Source organism: Urocitellus parryii, chromosome 3 (genome assembly GCF_045843805.1).
Source record: "Urocitellus parryii isolate mUroPar1 chromosome 3, mUroPar1.hap1, whole genome shotgun sequence".
Lineage (NCBI taxonomy): Eukaryota > Metazoa > Chordata > Mammalia > Rodentia > Sciuridae > Urocitellus > Urocitellus parryii.
Window position 1 is genome coordinate 134,932,285 of NC_135533.1, and position 9,491 is coordinate 134,941,775.

Sequence of the window (9,491 nt, forward strand, 5' to 3'; positions counted from 1 at the left end):
CCCAGTAGGATGATTGGAGTTGAGTTCATAATGGGGGGATAATGAAAGGGATTGGGCTGGGAAGGTGAGCAGGGGCTATATCATCTAGGTCCTTAAGACTTTGCTGGTATCTCAGCTCAAAATTCACTTTTCTCAATGCTGCTCTGTGAAATCAGGGCTACAAATCATAATTCTTGCCAGCTAGAGTTGGTTCTGTTATTAGGAGTGGAGGAGGAAGGACAAAAGGCTGGCAGAGAAGGGACTTACTCTTGGCTTACTCCCATGTCCTTACTGTACCTTACCTGCTCCCTATGTAGTGACATTCTACTCTGGCAATGGCATTTAGTTCAATCTCCAAGTTCTTTCCATACTCACGGAAACAACCTCCATGGCCAATTATGATGGCGCACTCCCGTAATCCCAGCGGCTAGGTAGGCTGAGACAGGATAATTGCGAGTTCAAAGCCAGCCTCAGCAACTGCAAGGCACTAAGCAACTCAGTGAGACCCTGTCTCTAAATAATCTCAAAATATGGCTGGGATGTGGCTCAGTGGTTGAGTGTCCCTGAGTTCAATCCCTGGTACTAAAAAGAAAAAAAAAGGAAGAAAGAAAAGAAAAGAAACAACCTTCATGCACACCCCCCCACAATGCCAGCACCACCCCCCTCAGAATTCTGGACCCCAGTTTTGTAGGCTGTGGTGTTAGACCAGGACGCAAGAAAAGACCACTGACTCCAATTAAAATCAAATTAAAGCAAGCTTATTATTTCGACCGGCCGGGCTGCCTTTCCCTCCCAAAAACGGCGGGAACAAGACAGCCCCGAGGCTTCTTTGTGGCCCAGTTTTATAGCCCAAAAAGTTACACAAAGGGGGGTTACAGATAACAACACTCTGAGGAGCATAACACAAGTTTACATTTTTGCTGGCCCCGGCATCAGAATTTATGGAGATCTTAGAGACTCAGAGAGGGTCATTGTCCAGCCAGGGAAGGCCAGAATTTATGAGGTGTCACTAAGGTTTAGGAAAGGGTTGTTATCTGGTCAGGGAAAACCGGACCTGGGTGAGTTCAGGGCACGGGCAGGCATTCCAAGTAGGTTCAGAATTTGCAGTAATTTATAGTAAAGCCGAAATTATCTTTTCATGTTTTTATGGCGAGATGCCCAATTTTAAGAAAGGTTGGGTCTATCAGTGGGAGGGCCAGCAGCTACTTGGTGGCACCCCTTTCTTGGAGGCAGAAGAACCAGCTCTCCAGGGCTCCCCCTCCCACTTTACCAGCTCTGCTCACCCCACCTTGTTCTGCAGCCTTGGAGACATGGTCGCTGCTTCCTGTACTGGTGATTTATGTCACCTCAATGTTCCCCTTTTTGCTTTTTTGGTCCTCTGGCACCCATTTCATGAATTTCCTATTTTGAACTCTGTTTTTCTGACTGGACCCTAACTGTCAGAGAGGCTTAATAAGAAGTTAGATTTATGGGGCTGAGGTTGTGGCTCAGCGGTAGCGCACTTGCCTAGCATGTATGACGCACTGAGTTCGATTCTCAGCACCATATACAAATAAATAAAATAAAGGTCCATCAAAAACTAAAAAAAAAGAAGTTAGATTTTATTTATTTATTTATTTTTTATTGTTCCACATAACACGATACCTTTTTTTTAATTTATTTATGTATGTGGTGCTGAGGCTCAAGCCTAGTGCCTCACACATGGAAGGCAAAAGCTCTACCACTGAGCCATAACCCCAGCCTCCACCCCCTACTAACTGGTTTTAAGCAAAGGATAGATAGATAGATAGGTTGGGAAATCTGAAGAGTAACTCTAATTGCAAAGAGTGACATAAGTTATGTGTTTCTACTTTCAGACTTGGAATCTTGGAATAATGTGGCACATTTCTAGATTGTCTATTTATTAGATTCCTTATTTCCTGAGGTGGACACGTTTTGTCAGTGCAATCACACAAATGCTAAGATGACTTTCATTATTCTAGTGTTATCTTTGTGTTCATATTTACTCCATATATTTGCCATTGTTAAATACTTTGTGTTAGTATCAGTTCTTGCAAGATTTCCCCCCGCCCCCTCAGGGATTGAACCCAGGGTGCTTAACACTGAGCCTCATTCCCAGCCCCCTTTTTTAATTTTGAGACAGGGCCTCTCTTAGTTGCTGAGACTGGCTTTGAACTTTCAATCATCCTGCCTCAGCCTTGTGAGCCACTGGTATTACAGGCTTTTTCAACCATGCTGAGAAGTTCTTGTAAGGTCTGTGCCAAATGGGATATGTACAGAGTTGCTTTTCAGTATCCAAGGGGATCGGTTACAAGACTCAAAATTTATGGTTATCAAAATTTATGGATATCAAAATTTATAGTTGTTCAAGTCCTTAATAGAAAAGTATTGCATAGAACCTATGTACATTCCTTTTACATACTTTAGGTCATTTTCTAGATGTTTTATGATATTAAATACAATGTGAATTCTATAAAAGTAGTGATTATGTTGAATCATTGAGGGAATAATGCCCTGAACAAAAAATCTGTCTGTGTTCTGTACAGATTCAGCAATGTTTTCCCAATATTTTCCATCCTGGGTTGGCTGAATCCATGGATGTAGAACCCACAGATATGGAGGGCCCACTTTCACAGCCAGTGGCCACTGTGGTCAGCTAACTCCGTCCCAGTCTTCCACTGTAAATACTCACACACGCACACACATGCACACATGCAGAGTATTACGTATATATGCATATATGTTTTACATGTAAACACATATATAATTCCCTTTCCATATGTACACACACTAATATGAATAACACATATGCTGTATATAATATACTTAAAACTAAAACAATGTAAACTGCTGCATGGGTTTGTTAGGATTAAGTAATAAAAATTAATATAATTCATATATGATGTAGGAATTTGAAATTTTTAGCCATTTAGCGGTGAACAAAATAGTTACAAAATCACATCTTAGTGGATTGTTGTAATTTAGAGTTAGCAACACTTCCTTCCTTAGACTTTTCCTTGGTGTCTTAGGAAAGTGGCCAAAACTTTTCTTTTAAGTAGCCCTGTAAGAGAAGTTTCTATAGTCAGGTTTCTCTTGTCATTGGACATGTAGAAAATAAACAGAAAATATGGTTTCAAGGGCTGAAAAATTGGTTTCAGATGAAGTACTCTCCAAGTAACATTTTATGTTTGATAAGCCTTTTTTTCTTGGGTTGGGGTTGCCTAGCATACTTGAGGTACTGGGTTTGATTCTCAGCACCACATACAAATAAGTGAAAATAAAAATCCATCAACAACTAAAAAATATTTTTAAAAAAGATAAGTTTTTTTTTCTTATCTGTCAAATGGCTATAGCTTCTTTTCTCTCCACCTTCTCTCTTTACAAAAAGATATGACTGTGCACGGTGGAGCATACCTGTAATCCCAGCAGCTCTGGAGGCTGAGGCAGGAGGATCCTGAGTTCAAAGCCAGCCTCAGCAAAAGCAAAGAGCTAAGCAACTCAGTGAGACCCTGTCGTTAAATAAAATATAAAATAAGGCTGCAGATGTGGCTCAGTGGTCAAATGCCCCTGAGTTCAATCCCTAGAACTTAAAAAAAAGTGGGGAAAAAAAAAAAGATATGGGCTGGGATGTAGCTCCTTTGTAGAACCCTTGCCTGGCATGCACACGGCCCTGAGTTTGTTCCTCAGCAACACACTCATGCATACACACACACACACACACACACACACACACATACACACATATTATATTATAAACCAGTTATGCAATTCATTGGGAAGTCCTTTGATACATACATATATATATATATATATATATATATATATATATATATATATAATTTTTATTTGTTTATTTTTATGTTGTGCTGGGGAATGAACCCAGGGCCTCACAAATGCAAGGCAAGTGCTCTACCACTGAGCTACAACCCCAGCCCAAGTCCTTTGAGTTTTAAAAACTATCATCTTATCCAGGTACAGTGGCACAGGCCTGTGGTGCTAGGGATCCAACCCAGAGCCTCATGCATATGAGAAAACACTCTACCAACTGAGCTATATCCCCAGTCCTAGGAAGTTTTCTTAATAGTTACAATAGTTTGCTAAGGTTGCTGTAACAAAGTATCACAAACCGGATGGCTTATACAGCCAACTTCTCACCTGGAGGCTAGAAGTCCAATATCAAGGTTTTGGCAGGGGTGGTTCCCTGAGAGGGCTGAGGAAGAAAGTGCATGCCTGTTATCCCAGAGGCTCTGGAGGCTGAGATAGGAAGATCACAAGTTCAAGGCTAGCCTGGACAATTTAACAAGGCCCTAGGCAATTTAGCAAGATCCTGTTTCAAACATTAAAACGGGCTGGGGATGTGGTAAAGTGTCCCTGGGTTCAAAACCTGATATTAGGGGGAAAAAAGGGTCACCCCAATATTTGCCAGCTTTTCCACATGGCATTCTCTCTGTCTCCAAATTTCACCCACTTTTATTTATTTTAAAAATATTTTTTAGTTGGAGTTGGACATAATACCTTTATTTATGTATTTATTTATTCTTATATGGTGCTGAGGATCGAACCTAGCACCTCGCACATGCTAGGCTAGTGCTCTACCAGTGAGCCACAACCCCAGCCCCGTTCCCCACCTTTATTTTACTTTTATTTCTATTGTTATTTTTGGGGGGACAGGCTCTCACTATGATGCTCAGGTTGGCCTCTAACTTGAAATCCTCTTGTCTTAGCCTCTCAAATAGGTGGGTTTACAGATGGCACCACCCTGCCAGGTTCCTATTATTATTATTATTTTGTATGTATGTTGGGGGAGTATTGGGGATTAAACTCCTAGAGCACTCTTAACACTGATCCATACCTCATTCTTTTTATTTGTTATTTTGAGAGAGGGTCTTGCTAAATTGATGAGAACCTATATAAATTGCTTAGATTGGCCTCAAACTTACAGTCCTCCTGCCTCAGCCTCCCTAGCCACTAGGATTACAGGTGTGCACCACTGCACCTAGCCAGTTTCTCTTTTTCATAAGGACATAGTCATGTTGGATTAGGGCCCACTCTAATCATTAGAATAGATTAATTCGGGGGCTAGGGATGTGGCTCAAGCGGTAGCGTGCTCGCCTGGCATGCGTGCGGCCCAGGTTCGATCCTCAGCTCCACATACAAAGATGTTGTGTCTGCCGAGAACTAAGAAATAAATATTAAAAATTCTCTCTCTCTCTCTCTCTCTTCCTCCTCTCTCACTCTCTCTCTCTTTTTTTTAAAAGAATAGATTAATTTGATTAGATTTATAAAGATCCTATCTCCAAATAAGGTCACATTCTGAGGTAGTAGGAGTCAAGATTTCAACATGTAAATTTGTGGGGGACAAAACACAATACTTAATGACAGTATTATTTTTTTCTTGGTACTGGGGATTGAACCCTCAGGGGCACTCAACCACTGAGCCACATCCCCAGCCCTATTTTGTATTTTATGTAGAGACAGGGTCTCACTGAGTTGCCTAGTGCCTCACCATTGCTGAGGCTGGCTTTAAACCCATGATCCTCCTGTGTCAGCCACCTGAGCCACTGGGATTACAGGCATGAGCCACCGTGCCCAGATAGTGACAGTATATTTTTTTAATATTTATTTAGTTAGTTAGTTTTTGGCGGACACAACATCTTTGTTTGTATGTGGTGCTGAGGATTGAACCCGGGCTGCAGGCATGCCAGGCGAGCGCGCTACCACTTGAGCCACATCCCCAGCCCCGACAGTATTTTTTTAATACCTTTATTTTATTTATTTATTTTTATGTGGTGCTGAGGATCGAACGCAGGGCCTTGCATGTGCTAGAAGAACGCTCTACCACTGAACCACAATCTCAGCCCCTTGACAGTACTTTTGGAAAATAATTTGGGCTAGGTGTGGTGGTGCATGCCTATAATCCCAGCAGCTCGAAGACTGAGGCAGGAGGATCGTGAGTTCAAAGCGAGCCTCAGCAACTTAGTGAGACCCTAAGCAATTTAGTATGACCCTAAGCAACTCAGAGAGACCCTCTCTCTAAATAAAAAATAAAAAGAGCTGGGATGTGGCTTAGTGGTTAAGCACCCCTGGGTTCAATCCCTGGTACCAAAAATAATAATCATAATAATTCAAAATTTTAAATGTGGTGCTTTTAAGGGAAAGTTTACAAAAGTGAATAGCAAGTCTTCCATTATAAAAACATGAAAAATATTTTTATGTTGATCTATACATAGGGTGAAAAGTTCAAGCACAAACTCTCTTCCCACCCTGTCAATCCCCCTGATTTCAGAACTGTTCCATACATAAACTAGAATAATTCCTTTGAGAAGATAGTTACAGTGATGACCCCGTGAGATAATAACTATAAATGCGCTTTCTATGTGAACCTCCATGTTAAGAAACAAGTGATGATTCTTAGGTACCTGAAATATTTAAAGTCAAGTGACTCGAGCTGGGTGCAGTGGTGCATGCCTGTAATCCCAGCGACTCAGGATACTGAGGCAGGAAGAAGGAGGCTGAGGCAGGAGGATTGCAAGTTTAAGGCCAGCTTGGGGAACTTAGTAAGACCCTGTCTCAAAATAAAAAGTAAAGGGGCTGGGATTGTGGCTCAGCAGTAGAGCGCTCGCCTAGCACAGGCGGGACCTGGGTTGGATCCTCAGCACCACATAAAAATAAAGGCATTGTGTTGTGTCCATCTACACCTAAAAATAAATAAATAAATATTTTAAAAAAGTAAAAAGGACTGGTGATATAGCTCAGTGGTAGAGCACCCCTGGGGGCCATCACCAGTTCAAAAAAAAAGTAACCCTGGAATTGAGGCTCCCTAGCCTGACTCTAAGTCAGTCACTTTGGCTTTGCAATAGTTGAGTATTCCAGTTGGCCAAACCTGGCTTTCAAGCTCAACTCTGATGCTGTGTGGGGGTGAGGGTTCGTGTCTTTTGAGGGGACTTTTAAGAGGGGGAGATAAAATGGAGGTATTCTATGTGAAGAAACAAGGATGGATTCTGAACAGTCAGAAACAGCTACTGTGTTTACCCTGAGGTCTGCCATTTTGAAAGAAAACCATAAATACTTTAGCCGCATTCCAGTATCCTCTGCTGTATTAGCTGTTTCAGATCACTCATTTCTTGAAACTTTACTCCCTTGGCATTCATGAAATAATCTCTCCCAGATTCAACTTGGTCTCCTTGACTGATCTATCTCAAGCTTACTAGGCACTTACCTCTTAGATGGGAACTCTAGGGTCAGCTCCTGGTCCTTGCTCTTGTCTCTGCAGTCTCTCCTAGTACACTCTCTTATTCTCCCCTGTTGTAACCCCCATCAGGAACCTCAGCATGTTGATTCCAGCCACTTTCTAAACACTGCCATTGGACTTCCCATAGGCTTTCAATTCCTTTATGATAAAATGGGTGCAGTGGCATATAATCCCAGCTACTTGGGAGGCTGAAGCAGGAGGATCACAAATTCAAGGACAGCCTGGGAAGCTTAGTGAGACCCTGTTTCAAAGTAAAAAATATAAAAAGAAGCTGGGTTCAGTGAGGCGTGCCCATAATACCACTGACTTTGGAGTCTAAGGTAGAAGGATTGCATGTTCCAGGCCAGCTTCAGCAATTTATTTTTATTTTATTTATGTATTTATTTAGGTATTGGGGACTTAACCCAGGGGCACTTTACCACTGAGCCACCTCTCCAGCCCTCTGTTTTTTTGGTTTTTTTTTTGTTGTTGTTCTTTTTGAGACAGGGTCTCACTAAATTGATTAGGGCCTCGATGAGTTGCTGCTGAGGCTGGGCTCAAACTTGTAATCCTCTTGCCTCGGCCTCCAAATTCTCTGGGATTACAGTCATGTGCCACCACACCTGGCTTGAGTCAGCCTTGTTAACCAACATAAAGCATCACTTTGTCAAGTGTAAACCTAATATTTTAAAAAGACTAGCATCTTCTGTTTTCATATGCTTGAGATCTCTTAGCTGTCATAAAGAACCATGGAACGGCTACTGGAGAGATCACATGGGCAGGTCTAAGAGTGAGATAATCAGCTACTCCAACATCCCAGCTGAGCCCAGCCCATGGTTGACCCATCAGCTAGTTATAGTCATCCAACAAATAACTATTAGCAACATTTGCTTAGCTAAGTAAGCCCATCCTGGTTTGCAACATCATAAGAAATTACAAAGTGGTTGTTGTGCTTAACCTTTACATTTTGGCGTAGCTGGTTACATGGCAGTAGATAAGGAAACCATTCTCTGCACCTGAAGCCAAAGTCATTAACTTTCTCTTTATACTTGCTTCTCTTCTTGGGAACATAGTTTCAACTTATTGCATCATTATCTAGGGTAGAACCCAAGCCAGAAACTGAGGTATCACCCTAGATTCCTCTCTCTCCAGTATTGCTATTCAACAAGTCGCCATTTTTTTTCCCCTGCCTTTACCTCCTAAATATTTCTTGAACTTAGTCATCTTTTATTGTTCAACATTTCTGCTCTGGTTCAAGTTCTTACCTTCTCTTGGCCTTTCTGGCCTTCATATCTGGGGCCCAGTCCTTCTCCCCTGCCCTGCTGGGGCTGGAACCCAGGTCCTTGTGCTGGTGCTCTACCTGAGCCACACCCCGTCTCCTGCAGTAAGGTTCTCAGAGCCCTCTGGGCCACTCCATGGCTTCCAGAGTGACCTTCTAGCATGCACATGCAAGTGTGGTGGTTTTCTGCACAGGAGGTTTCTGAGTTCCCCATAGTTTACGGAATAAAGTCCAAACTCAAAATCTTGAGAATAGAAGGCTCTTTGAGGATGGCTTTCAAATACTTTTGCAACCTTTTCCTTACTGCTAACTTTTTCTTGGTACTAGGGTTTGAACCCAGGGGCACTTTACACTGAGCTATATCCCAGTCCTTTTTATTTTTTAAATTTGTTTTAAGAGAGAGGGAGAGAGAGAGAGAGAGAGAGAGAGAGAGAGAGAGAGAGAGAATTTTTTAATATTTATTTTTTAGTTTTTGGTGGAGACAACATCTTTATTTTATTTGTATGTGGTGTTGAGGATCGAATCCAGCGCCACGCGAATGCCAGGCGAGTGCACTACCGCTTGAGCCACATCTCCAGCCTTATTTTTAAAAAAATTTTAATATTTATTTCTTTAGTTGGACACAATATCTTTAATTATTTATTTTTATGTGGTGCTAAGGATCGAACCTGGGGCCTCACATGTGCTAGGCGAGTGCTCTACCGCTGAGCCACAACCCCAGCCCTTTATTTTTTATTTTGAGACAAGATCTGAATAAGTTGGTGAGGCTGGTCTCAAACTTGAGATCCTCCTGTCTCAACCTCGCCACAAGTTGCTGGGATTACAAGTGTGGCCACCACATGCTTTGTTTGTATTAATCAAAGTTCAGGAAGGAGACAGAGACTACACCAGTTTAAAAAAAGAAAAGAAACTACAACAGTTTTTAGTTTGTATGTTTTGGGGGGAACTGGAGATTGAATTCAAGGGTGCTCCTACCACTTAGCTACATCCCCAGACCTTTCT